General features: G+C 43.8%; 1 protein-coding gene across 5 annotated transcripts in view; it reads left to right on the top strand.

The window, feature by feature from the left end:
- The first annotated feature begins 2,204 nt into the window (after window positions 1-2,204).
- The window catches only part of DICER1 (dicer 1, ribonuclease III), a 71,390-nt gene continuing 59,609 nt past the window's right edge, over window positions 2,205-13,985 (top strand). For 4 of the 5 annotated variants that reach the window (XM_015144431.3, XM_015144429.3, XM_077937949.1 and 1 more), the window contains exon 1: window positions 2,324-2,504. The gene's annotated coding sequence lies outside the window, so the exon portion shown is untranslated. Of the gene's footprint in view, window positions 2,505-13,985 lie in introns of all 5 variants that reach the window. The other variant, XM_077937950.1, reaches the window with a different exon arrangement.

The following is a 13,985-nucleotide window of genomic DNA, read 5'->3' as shown; positions in this document are numbered from 1 at the left end:
CCAGCACTCTGGGAGGCCGAGGCAGGTCCGGAGTTTGGGACCAGCCTAGCCAACATGGTGAAACCCCATCTCTACTGAAAATACAAAAATTATCTGGGTGTGGGGGCATACGCCTGTAACCCAGCTACTCGGGAGGCGGAGGCAGAAGAATCGCTTAAACCCAGGAGGCAGAGGTGGCAGTGAGCCGAGATTGCGCCATTGCCCTCCAGCCTGGGCGACAAGAGCGAAACTCTGCTTCAAAAAAAAAATAAAAATAAAAAGTCAAAAGTCAGGTAAACCTGCTGATGCAGCAAGCAGCCTGGCTAGTCTTGACAGATTGCAAGAGGACAACCAGAGGGGCTGAAGTTGTACCAGCCCACAAATTTCCACTGCCAGTAGAGGCCAGTGCCTACCCCCACACTGAGATGCTGTCCTTCTCATAAAGAATTATCTCCAGAAAGCCTTATATGTATGACTGGGGACTTAAAGGTATGACATGCTCACAGTGCTTGACATTTAAGAAACTATTTTTTTAATACATAGGTCTGCCAGGAGCATCCTACTTCCTAATTTTGCCCATGAATATGCTATCTTCAAGTGAAACTTTAAGCCAATTCATAGTAAATATATTATCAAAATTTTAGCACAGTAATGATTGAGCACACCAGCCTCAAAGCCAGACTACCTGGGTTCAAATCTCAGTTGTTCACTTACTGGCTACTTACTTGCTGGAAGTCATTCCACTACTTCATCTGTTAAAATAGGAAGCAGGCCGGGTACGGTGGCTCACGCCCCTAATCCCAGTACTTCGGGAGGCCAAGGCAGACCGATCACGAGGTCAAGAGATCCAGACCATCCTGGCCAACATGATGAAACCCCGTCTCTACTAAAAATAACAAAAATTAGCTGGGTGTGGTGACAGGCCCCTGTAATACTAGCTACTCAGGAGCCTTACGCAGGAGAATCACTTGAATCTGGGAGGCGGAGATTGCAGTGAGCCCATTGCAGTGAGCCCAGGTCCTGCCACTGCACTCCAGCCTGGCGACAGAGCGAGACTCTGTCTCAAAAGAAAAAAAAAAAAAAAAAGGAAGCAGTTTCAGCACCTGTCTCACAATGTGCACACAGTTAAAGCACCTACCTTACAGAGTGCACGTGAGGATCACAGGCATGCAAGCCCTATATCAGCCTGTCCAATGGCAATATAATGCAGGCCACAGATGACATTTAAAATTCTGTAGGACCCACACTAAAAAATAAATAAAACTGATATTTTTATATATTTTGATATATTGATCTCAATATATCAAAAAACGTTTATCACTTCAACATGTAACAATTTTTTGAACATTATTTGGTAAAGAACGCATACACCTCGATTCGGACTAGCCATACTTTAAGTGCTCAGGAGCCATGCGGGGCTGGTGGCCCCAAACTGAACAGCACAGCCCAGGCAGCACCGGCGCAGAGTAGGTTCTGCTCACGCCCATGGGCTGAAAGCAACACGGTTGCAGTTGCTGTGAGCACACCTCACCTGGAGCAAACCGGCCTATCAGGGAGTCCACCGAACAGATGTCTACATTTGGGGGATAAATTAAGACAATGTTCTTTAAGCCAGTCACTTATGTAACTCCCACCGATATTTTAACTCCTAGCTACGAGATGTGGTGGGTGGTTCCGACCTATGCAAATGATCAGTGTACATACAGAGGGCCACCGTCTATTTCTCATTATCTGGGGATCCCAGTTGGGGTGGGGGGGCGGAAGTGGGTGTTTGTTATTTCCCCAAATGCGAAGGCCCCTGCACCACTAACGCGGGGAAACGCAGGCGAGTGGGAAGGTACTTTAAAAAGGGGAGGGAGGTGCTCAGAGAGAAGCTAGGCTCTCTGGGGAACAATTACGGCCACGTTACGGTCTGTGGGTGCCAGAAGGGGCAACAATGGAGGCAGTCGAATTCCGAGAGCTGAGATAGTCAGCCAAACTTAGCCGGCCTCGGCCCGCGGGTTCCCGAGGGCCCCAAAGACTCCACGCCACTAGGGTCCAGTCTCGGCACTGGGCCGCAAACACCGCCTCGGCCTCGGCGCGCACACCCGCTGTCTCCCTGCTCCTGAATGGCTGGGGGGCCGGGATTAACCTTTCACCGCTGGGCCCTGTCCAATCACAGGCTCGCTCTCATGCCGCCACGGGGCGAGCGGAGCGTGGGGGCGCGGAGGGGCGGCGCGGGCGCCAGTGGGATTCTCCAAGCGGCTGTGCGCCGTTGCCGCGGGCCGTGCGCAGGCTGCGGGCCAGCCGGGCGCTGCGCAGTCTCCGCAGGGGCCGGCGGGAGGGGTCGAGGCGGAGGCGCGGCGCAGGCTGCTGCAGGCCCAGGTGAATGGAGTAACCTGACAGCGGGGACGAGGCAACGGCTAGCGCGAGGAAATGGCGGCGGGGGCGGCGGCGCCGGGCGGCTCCGGGAGGCCTGGGCTGTGACGCGCGCGCCGGAGCGGGGTCCGATGGTTCTCGAAGGCCCGCGGCGCCCCGTGCTGCAGGTGAGGCGGGCTCCCGCGGAGCAGCTTTGTGTCCGGGGCCGGGAGCGGCAAGCCCAGCCGCGCTCCCGCCTCCGCGCTGAGGCCCGCGTGCCGGCCATGGGCCCGGGCCGCGCGTCCGGGCCTGGCGGGTGCTGGTGGAGGGCGCGGCCTCGCTTGCCTCGTCGTCCCGCGCAGCGCGGCCTGTGGACCCGGTGTCTGCCAACCCCGGCGCCTCAGCGCGAGGCAGCCCTGGGAGACTCTCCGGACCTCCGTGGCGTGGTGGGGGACGCCGGCGCCTGCCCACTCCCCGGCCTGGCGAGGCCAGGGGGTTCTTGACAGGTCCCGTCACGCGCGCGAAAGTGGCGCAGGAACAGCGGAGGTGGAGACACGCGCCCTGCCAGCCGGAGCACCCTGGGGCCCTCCTGTGATGGGGCCGCTGCGCCGCGCTCGGAGGGGACGAAGTCGGGCTCTAGGTCCCTCCCGGGAGGGTCCTGTGTGATTACTGTCAGGGGACCAGATCGGAGCCCGGGGGGGGCGGGCGGGGCCGAGGCCATTCTTTTTCCTCTCCCCTCAGATGTTTTTGTGCCAACATGCCCAGACCCTGCGGAGGAGCCTTTCTTCAGGGTTTTTGATTTTGGGGAAATCAGAGTATGTTTTAAGTTAGCACATCAGATTTATGTAGATTGTCCAGAAAAGCTGAGTCGCCCTGATGGCTCTGCCTGGAGGTCAGAGCTAGCAAACCACTGAGTGTGTCCTTAGAATCCTGAAGATCTGCGGAAACGTGGAGATGAGTGGAGGGTCCTTGGTGTGTAGTGTTCACTCAGTGCTTTTGTGGAGAGAGTTGTGGTTAAAGGGACACGTTACTGGTCTACACGATAAGTAAGTGTTCTTAGGACTTTCAGATTTTAAAAACATTCATCTGATGAACGAGGATCACTTGGACGTCTATGCTTCTGTCTTCGAATATTCTGAATCTTTACAATCCTGATTGTCAGGTGTCTTCGTGGTGCTTGTCTTGAGTCAGTGGAAAAGGACTCAGGTTAGGAGTTAAGTAACTCGGAAAATATTGTTAAAAATGTGCTTTTAAAACAGGTTAGCTATATTGAAAATGTATTGGTGTAAGCGTTAAGTTTTCTAAATAAAAATATACATCCTTACCAAAAAACTCAGTTTACTAAAAGATGGGTTCGGGATAAGCCAGGTCCTAAAGAATAGTAATTTTCGATATTATTGATATCTTTGGGAATTAGGTTCCGGAATAGCCGGTTTATTTTGCAAAGTCTACTTTAAGGCTACCTGTGGCACGTGTGTATTATATGTAATATGTGCTATATACATTCAAAACTTCATTTTAGGGCATATTCCATAAAACTCAATAGATTAAAAAAACAAAAAACTAAAGATTGCTTTTAACATGGTCACTGTAAACATTGATCATGGTAACATATGTTTATAGATTTACTCATGGCACCAAAATGCTGTTTTAAGAAAAGAACAGTTAGTCCATTTTTATGTGGGGAGAAAAGACATTTTCCTACAATCCTTTTTAGTGAGGGCCTGCTTTACTTTTTGTGCTTCCATCTCATGTTTGAAGGGTGAGCCCTGACTGCTGTATTTTGCTGCTGGCTCAGTGTGTGAGTTGGGTAACAGGGTGGTTTTGCTATTATTGAGCTTTATTGTCTTGGTTTTAGAAGACATTTTCTTTTGATGTGGCTCATGATTCTTATTTGACGGTGATTTTGTGGTGTCACATAGTGGGTTGTACAGTACTTGTAGTGCTACCTTCTATAGAGGGTGACTTGTGGCGTTGCGATGTTTTATTCTCTACCACTATCTGACATGTGAGGAGCTTGTTTCATTTGAGAAGGTAGGTATTTCGTAGACATTCTTTCACTTGCGACCCTACCTTGTCGTGGTCACATTTCCACTTGCTCATGGCAAAGGAGATAAGGGAAACATGTTATTGAGTGCTTCCTTGTTATGTGCCAAGATGTTTCAGGTTCTACATACATTCTCTTCTAATCCTTACTGTGACCCTGCGATCAACTCAATATTGCCCTTGTTTTACAGGCGAGGAAACTAAAAGTCCCTGATTATTACTCCACGTTAGGAATTTCGAAGTGGCAGAGCCGAGATCGAATCCTGGTTTGGTTTCAGAATCTTTGCAGGCACGCTCTTTGTATTGCATTACTGTTCCGAGTGGATTTCAGGGCTGCATCGCGTGTAGTGACTCCTCAGTTAAGACTTGCAGAATGAATGAAGCTGTGTCTAGCCTTAAATGTTCAGGTGAATGAATGGTTATTTGAATATTTCAGATAGTTGTTCTTTTTTTTATTTGGCATGGTAAAATATACATAACGTTGAACCATTTTAAGTGTACAGCTAGCTGGCATACAGTACATTCACATTGTTTTTAGTCATTACCAGCATCCATCTCCATACTTTTTCATCTTTCCCAACTCAAACTGTTCTCATTAGCACTAACTCCTTTTTCCATCCTACCTTCAATGCCAGGGAACTACCATTCTATGTCCTGTCTCTGACTACTCGAGAAACCTCAAATAAGTGGAATCATACAGTATTTGTTCTTTTGTGTCTGGCTTTTTTCACCCAGCATAGTGTCTCCACAGCTCATCTGTGATGATTTAGATGTCAGAATTCCCTTCCTTGGAAAAGCTGAATGGTATTTCATTTTATGAATATACTGCATCTTGTTTATCCATTCATCTGTCCTTGGCCACCTGGGTGGCTTCCATCTTTTGGCTACTGTGAGTAATGGTGCTGTGAACATAGGTATACAAATAATTCATTGGGGTCCATGCTTTCTCTTCTTTTAGACATAACCTCAAAGTGGTCACATTGTTTCTTGATCATCAAAACACTAGACTAGACTCAGAATTTATTGCAGTATTAGTTTTCTCAGGGTTCCTTCAAACTGATAATTTCCTACAAAAAACATCTCTCTGTCAGTAAAATCTAATCTCTCTGAAGCCCAGGATTTACTCCTTTTTATGATCTTAGTTCCTATCATAGTGTCTGGCAAGTGGGTATTCAAAAAACTGATCAAACGTGGAATGATGTGCTTTATTGAATGCCAGAGGAAGATATTGGTGAGATCTTTGTTTAATTTGTATAAAGAGAAAGTTGGAGCCAAGTGACTTGTTTTGTTTACCTTCTGCTGTGCTTTTTGGACATTCAAGAGCTTAGTTCATCCCAAAAGCCCAATGTATGTATTATACTAGCTCTTATTCACAGGTTTCTTTGCAATTTACCACTTGCCAAATGACTGTAGTCTTCTGAGGCAGCATTATTTTCTTGGTATTCCACCTCCTTAGCCTGTGGGGATTGGGCCTTTTGATTTTTTGATGGCTAGTTTTCAGTTCTTCCAAATTTCTGCTAAGACTCTAGTATTAGTACATTTATTTAATAGTTTATGATGTCTATTTTGAGAAAGGATTTGAAATGGTCTTATATTAGGAAAGTATTAGAGTACTATGAAAATGGTAAAGGTTGGTAGTATAGTATGTAGAGCAGAGAATCAGATGAATGATTGGGGCAAGGAAAGGTGAGTGCCTGCATGTAACTCACGTTGATTAATAAAAGGAAGCATACCAATTAGGAGAAGCAGATTTTTCTCTTGTATGAAGAGTAATCAGTCTTTTAAATTATTACATTAAATAGCATTAGCAATATATGGAGAAAATGTTTTACATTTTACAAATGATAGAGAAACATTTTTTCACATGCCATTTTAGAGAAACTGGATAAAAGCCTCAGGCATAATAGAAAAGCTTTAATAATACAGGTGTTCACTGTTCCAGTGGTTTGATTCATTAATTTCTTTCAGGTGGTGTCCCTCGAATATCAGTTGTCTCATTCAGGCTGTTGACAGATGCTGAATAACAATCCATTCAGGAATAAGCTCTCTGGACAACATGGGCAGTGAGGGTTTTCCAAGTAGGAATTCTCACCCAGTCTTTTTTTTTTTTTTTTTTTTGAGACGGGGTCTCGCTGCATTGCCTAGGCTGGAGTGCAGTGGTGTGATCTCAGCTCACTGCAAGCTCCGCCTTCTGGGTTCTTGCCATTCTCCTGCCTCAGCCTCCGGAGTAGCTGGGACTACAGGCGCCCACCACCATGCCTGGCTAATTTTTTGTGTTTTTGGTAGAGATGGGGTTTCACCGTGTTTAGCCAGGGTGGTCTTGATCTCCTGACCTCGTGATCTGCCGGTCTTGGTCCCCCAAAGTGCTGGGATTACAGGCGTGAGCCACCGCACCTGGCCCTTTCACCCAGTTTTTAGGAACATGTGTTGATCTAAAAAGTAAGACTGCTTGTATCATGGTGTATACTTGATGAACTCATACAGAAAGAAAAACATTATTTTTGAGATGTAGCTGGTGAAATTGACATTTTCAGTTACGTAATAAAGCCTTTGTTAAAATAATTCTGAGTACAAAATGGCTTTCTCATGTAAAATTGTCAGTGAATTGTTGGTACTCCTTTAACACGCAGTGACCGCAATATACACTTTAAATAAGTGACTGAGAAGATGCCACAAAACATTGTCTGAGGATGTCAGCAAGACTGTTACTAGAAGTAAGATGTGACAGGCTTAAGTTTGGCCTTAGAGTTTTTTTTTTTTTTTTTTTTTTGAGGCTTATAATAGCATTACATGTTCTTGACTGTGTTAAGGTTTATAGAATAGTAAGGATTATATTCTTCATGCATATTCATTACCAGACATGGTGCTTGGCATATAGGAGACACTCAGATTTGTTAAGTGAATAAGTTAATTTATAATACTTTTTGAAATATTTAGAAGCTAACACAGTTTTGTGGAGAATATTGCTTGCATATTAAGGCTTTTAAAAAGATTATTACTGTTATGTTTTTGGACAAATCTTGCTGCTTGGTCCTTTTTGCTTTGTGAGGTACGTATGATTGTGTGCACAGAAACGTTGCAGACTGAGGGAAGTGTTAAGAATCATAGGAGAAAATAGCTGTCAAAATTGGGAGTTTTACTGTATTGCAGACTTTCTCCTTGTTGGCGCAGACTACCTCTGTTGTGCTTGTTCTTTCTTTGACAGCTCAATGTATGCAATAAAGCAGAGATTTTAACAACACATTTGAACAATTCTTGAGGATTAGAAAATGAGGTCAGTTAACCAGTTCAGAATTTAAAAAAAAAACAAACCGTACTTAGAGAACTTGAATAATGAGAGAAGACTTTTAGTTTAAAAACTGATCTATGACATGATGTAGGAAGGTTCTTTGATTAAGAAGTTAGATAAATGACCCCGTTTGAAGGGAAAAAGAGAGGTAGTAGTCGTATTTAGTCCTCTGAGATATTTCGAGATTGCAGGATTTCTGTCTTTCCTCTTTTGGTAACATCCTGGGAGGTGAGATTAACATGATGAACGCACAGCCTGTCCTCCTCTTACGCATCCTGCTGCCCAGCCATCGCTGTCAGTTGCTCTGATTCATGATATTTTAAGCTCTTTCCACTTTGCAAAGTTGAATATTAGTGTTTTATCATAACTTTGTAGGGATACTTAAGAGCAAGTGTTTGGTGTCAGAGAGACCAGGGTTCAAATCCTGATTCTTCAACTTTATAACCAAGGAGCACTGGGCATATGGCACGTCTCTGAGTCTCAGCTTCCTTGTCTATAAACTGTCATAGTAGTGTTTGCCTCTTTTTTATTTTATTTATTTTTTTTTTTTTTGAGAAGGAGTCTCGCGCTGTCGCCCAGGCTGGAATGCAGTGGCCGGATCTCAGCTCACTGCAAGCTCCGCCTCCCGGGTTTGCGCCATTCTCTTGCCTCAGCCTCCCGAGTAGCTGGGACTACAGGCGCCGGCCACCTCGCCCGGCTAGTTTTTGTTGTATTTTTTTAGTAGAGACGGGGTTTCACTGTGTTAGCCAGGATGGTCTTGATCTCCTGACCTCGTGATCCGCCCGTCTCGGCCTCCCGAAGTGCTGGGATTACAGGCTTGAGCCACCACGCCCGGCAGTGTTTGCCTCTTGAGGTTTTGAGGAAAAAAAAGGAGTTTCTTAAACTCTTATGATACACGACTGGCATTTGATAAAATTTAGGTGATATTTTTCTTTTAAGTGTGTGTATTAGAAAAAATTTTAACATGCAATAGTCTTAATGTGATTAGATTATATTGTGAGCCCCCAAATTATTAATATTGAAATGTGTGGTCTAGTAATACAATGGAGGATGAAGGAAAAGAGGGCTTGAGAACAATATTTTACAGACAAGTTTTCAGGGAGGATTATCTATACTGGTTCAGCTATCTTAGTTGGTCTCTGTAGTAGTGATACCAAATGTAATAGTGCCTTAAATGTCTCTAACTTTCCATAAATAACACATTCTTCGTCTGCTATGCATGAATTAGCACATCATCTTTGAAACCATACTTCAATTCAGCATATAAAGCCAAGTGTTTTGTAAAAGAAACCTCAGGTTAGGTTTTATGTTTCCTTATGATTAGATTCAGGTTTTGGCACTGGGCATAGTGACTCACTCCTGTAATCTCAGCTCTTTGGGAGGCCAAGGCAGGAGGATCTCTAGAACCTAGGAGTTTGAGGTAGCAGTGAGCTATGATCGTGCCACTGCACTCCAGTCTGGGCAACAGAGTGAGACTCTGTTCCCCTCTTTCCCTCAGCAAAAATAGATTCAAGTTTTGTACTTTTAGTAGGAAAACTACATGAGGTAGGTGTTGTCAGTTTGTCCCAATATTGGTGATCTTAGCTTTGTCACTTGGATTAAAGGGGTATCTATCAGGTTTTTCCACTGATAAAAATACCAGTTTTCATTTGTAATTAGTAGGTAATCTGCAGAAAAGCTTTCAGACTATGTAAATATTCTTTAGCAACTTTCACCCAGTGGTTTTAGCATCCATTAATGATTATTGCTTCAGTTACTAATGCGATGGTTAAAAATGGACTTTTCTGTCATTCCTTCTACATTTATTAGTTGACATTCAATAGAGTTTCACCTGAATTTTAAACCTAACAAAATACAATTTCTTTTTGTGTTGTTGTTGAGGCTGAGTCTTGCTCTGTCTCTCAGGCTGGAGGGCAGTGGCGTGATTGCACCTTACTGCAACCTCTGGCTCCTGGGTTCGAGCGATTCTCCTGCATCAGCCTCCTGAGTAGCTGGGACTACAGGTGCAAGCCACTACACCGGCTAATTTTTGTATGTTTTTTAGTAGAGACAGGGTTTCATCATGTTGGCTAGGCTGATCTCGAACTCCTGACCTCAAGTGATTCAGCTGTCTCGGCCTCCCAAAGTGCCGGGATTACAGGCATGAGCCATTGTGCCCAGCCTACAAAATACAGTTTCTAAAATGAGAAACTAAAGTTGAGAAATAATATCTTGAGTTTTTGGGTTTTCCCAGTTAACACCTGTAACTTTAAAAACTTTAAAATTGTTTCTGAAACATCTTCAAGGTTAGAGTCAGATTAGTGTGCATTAATATGGAAGAGAATTTTATAGTGGTTGGAAGTGACCTAAGAAAACTAGGATGGGTATAGTCAGATAATATCGAAATTATCATTGTACTAACTGGTGCCTCTCTAGATTTGACAGTTTCTGGTTAGCCTTAAATTACTCGTTTGGGCTTGGGTGCCAAGGTCGAGGATATTAAGCTTGTTAAAATAATTTGGGTTGTTTAAAGTCTTTTAACTATAGAAAGTATCTAATTTGAGTGTTGTATTTGACTTATAAAAAGCTGCTTTAATTCAATAGTTGTTAAGGTTAGATCAATAAAGCTTATTCTCAACTTTGAATTAATTAATAAAAAATTATTCATGGATACTTTCTTACATTCCAAACTATCTAGTCATTACAAATTTATAATAAGATGAAAATCAAACAAATCATAAACTGTGTAATAGGAATGTAAGTATAGTATGAGATTATCTTTCAAAGATCTTAATACTCTTGAGGGAAATGGCAATAACAGCTGATACATGGGGCAGTAATATAATTAAGCCCATGATGATTTGGGTGGTATAGATAGCCCACGTGTGCTAAATGAGAGGGGAGGAAACTAAAGTGATAGAGGTTTTTAGGGAAAGTTGAGGGATGGCGTTTGTGAGAGGTGGCGAACTCTGTTGGTACACACTTGTTTTGGTGTTACAGGAAAGGCAGATAACATGAAATGTTGCACAGAAGCTATGATGATGGACTGCGTCACACTCTTGCCTAGACCTTTTAATATATTTGCTTTCCTGTCTCAATAAACATCCATCTTAACTCTTATGTTCATTTTGTCTCTAGATTGACCTCCCTTTAGTATTTAAGTATTCACGTTACGTATCTTAAAACAGCTTGACATAGAGAAAATTGTGGCTCCTTTTTCCCAATGGATGCTCTTTCTTGGTGTAAAGGCAGAGGATAGTCATGAATTGAATAAAATTCTAGCACTCGTTGCACAGCTTTAAGAGTAAAGTATGTGCCTGTAGTCCCAGCTACTCAGGAAGCTGAGATGGCAGGATCACTTGAGCCCAGGAGTTCGAGGCTGTAATGTGCTATGATGGTGCCTGTGAACAGCCACGGCACTCCAGCCTGGGCAACACAGTGAGACCCTGTCTCTAAAAAAAAAAAAAAAGTGAAGTACAGAAACTTGGAATCAAATATCAGTCTTAAAACTCACCTTGAAAACTACTGATATGTTAAGTATTTATGTCTCTTGAAACAAAACTGTTGGGCAAATGTCATTATAGGTAACTGGAGGGGAGGGGTGTGTATCTGCTGTTTTGATGTGTTGAAATGTCATCTTTCTGAGAAGTACTCCTAGCAGCAAGCGGACCTTTGGTTTACAGCCTAGAGACGCTTCTTATATGGAGTTCTTTGATGGGTGGAATTTGTTAAGATGGTATTTGACCTGTGTTCAGCTTCAATTTTGGACAAATCTAATTTTAGGCATGATTATGTTGAAATTTAAACATAATATATTTATGTTACAGATTTAGAGAAACCCAGAAGTTTATTTGGTTCAGATAGAGTAATGCATGAAAAGAAGGCTAATGAATTTGTGGTTTAAATTATAGATACTACGATACTGTAAAATATGTATTTCGTCTGTCCTCTACCCTGTTCTTAGGCATACAAGGCCTGAAATCTTCAGAATCTCCAAAGTGATGTCTTTTTGTGTGCTAATGTTTGACCTGTGGCTGGGAGCTCCTGGTAGCTTCAAAATCCCAGGGGCTGGTTACTGGAAAGACTGAGGCATGATTAGAGGTTTGGACTCAGACCCACCCTCCAACTTCTGGTGGAGAAGAGGGGTTGAAGGTTAATCATGCTCAGGTAATGAGTCTCCATAAAAACCCTAAAGGACAGAGTTTGGAGAGCTTCTGGAGAGTTGAACACATGGAGGTTCCTGGTGGGCAGTTTGTTCTGGGAGGGCTTGGAAGCTCTATACCCCTTCCCCATACCTCACCCTGTGCATGTCTTCATCTGGATCTTTGTAATATCCTTTACCTAATTAATTAATTTATTTTTATTGAGATGGAGTCTCGCTGTGTTGACCAGGCTGGTCTCGAACTCTTGGCCTCAAGCGATTCTCCCATCTTAGGCTTCTAAAGTGCTGGGATTACAAGCGTGTGCCACTGCACCCAGCCTGTAATAGCCTTTATAATAAACTGGTAAACATAAGTAAGATTTTCCCCTAGGACTGTGAGCTGGTCTAGCAAGTTAAATCCTAGGAGGGCATTGTGGGAACCCCAGTTAATTGATTGGTCGGGAGCACTGGCAAAAAATAATCTGAGATTTGCAATTGACATGGAATGGTGGGGGAAGTCTTGAGGACTGGAGCCCTCAACCTGTGGGATCTGATGCTATCTCCAGGTAGATAATGTTGGAATTCAATTATCAGTAGAAGACACCCAGCTGGTGTCTGCTGCAGAATTGATTGCTTGCTTGTTGTTGGGGAGAAACCCCACACATATGGTCACAGAAATTTTATGTGTTGTGTGAGAACAGAGGAAAAACAGTTGGTGTGTGTTTTTTCCCACTGAGATACACAGGTAAATGTTACCACATTTTGTGCCTTAACGGGGGAGGTTTTTACTTCATCCATTCATTCATTCATTCATTCATTCATTCTTGAGACAGGGTCTTACTGTGGAGTGCAGTGGTGTGATCATGGCTCACTGCAGCCTCCCCGGCTCAGGCGATTCCCCTACCTCAGCCTCCTGAGTAGTTGAGACTACAGGCAGACACCACCACACCTGGCTAATTTTTATATTTTTAGTAGAGATGGGGTTTTGCTATGTTTCCCAGGCTGGTCTCAGAATTCCTGGGCTCAAGTTATTTGCCCACCTTGGCCTCCCAAAGTGCTGGGTTTCTGGGTGTGAACCACTGCACACGGCTGGGAGGATGTTTTCATTACCTAAAACAGAATTGTATATCTCTAGCTTATCATCACACAAGTCATCCACAGTTTGAAAGTTTGTTTTCCAATTCCCAATTCTGCATGTTCAAATTGTAGGAAATTTAAAATGCTGAAAAGTTTAAAGGAAAAAATAAATTACTCATCCAAGTAATTCATCATTAATTTTTGGGTAAACTAACTTTCTCTCGCCTCTCCTTCCTGTCTTCCTTTTCTTTCTTATCCTCCCTCACTCCCTCCCTTTTTCCTTTCCTTCAGTTTTTAACTAAGACATAATCATAGTCTTACTGTAAATAAAAATGTTCTGCTTTTTCATTTAAAGCCATTGACACAGGATTTTTCTCAGTCACTTTACCAGCCGGAGACCTTTGGCTGGTGACACCCCCGTCCAGGCCTTGCTTGGCCACACTACCCTCCCACTTGGCCTGCCTGGGCCACACCTGGCTTGCGCCCTGGCTCAGCTAGTGGCTAGGCCAGTCATGCCCCAGCCTACCTGTATTACAGCTCATACCCACGTTCGGCGGTTCCTGAGTTCTTGTCCTGCATCCAGGAAGAATGAGGATATGCTGACAACTGAAGGGTGAAGAAGGCAGACATAAATTTTATTGAGCAATGAAACAGTTCTCAGCAGAAAGGGGATGTGGGGGTTGTTCTCCACCCGAAGTTGTGTAGTTTCTCCCCCAGTGTGGCTGGGTCCTGGGCTTTTACAGTCTCAGAATAGGGGAGTGCGTGCTGATTGGTTTGTGAGTATGCAAAAAAAAGTTAAATGCACCACTTGAAGGTGGGCATGACAGTGTAAAAAAACCAATTAGGGAAATGTAGGTCTATGTAAGATAGGTGAAGGGTGAGGATCAGTCAGAGGAAAGTGTGCCAAATGGGAAGACAGGTTCTCAATCCGGTCTCTGGATTTATCTGAGACTTGTAGTTCTCTTGAAAAACAAACAAAAAATATTGTGTGTCTTGACCTTCAGGCTTTAAACTGTCTTTGATTTGAAGGTGGGAGTTCACCGGGGACCCACCGCTGTCTGCCTAGGCATTTGTCTGCCTGCTGCTGCTCTCACCGTAAGCATTTTTGTTCATTATAAACGTACCATTTTAAATGGC

This window comes from Macaca mulatta, chromosome 7 (assembly GCF_049350105.2).
Source record: "Macaca mulatta isolate MMU2019108-1 chromosome 7, T2T-MMU8v2.0, whole genome shotgun sequence".
Taxonomy (NCBI): domain Eukaryota; kingdom Metazoa; phylum Chordata; class Mammalia; order Primates; family Cercopithecidae; genus Macaca; species Macaca mulatta.
The sequence above is the reverse complement of the archived record's forward strand: the minus strand, read 5'-3'. Positions and strand labels throughout refer to the sequence as shown.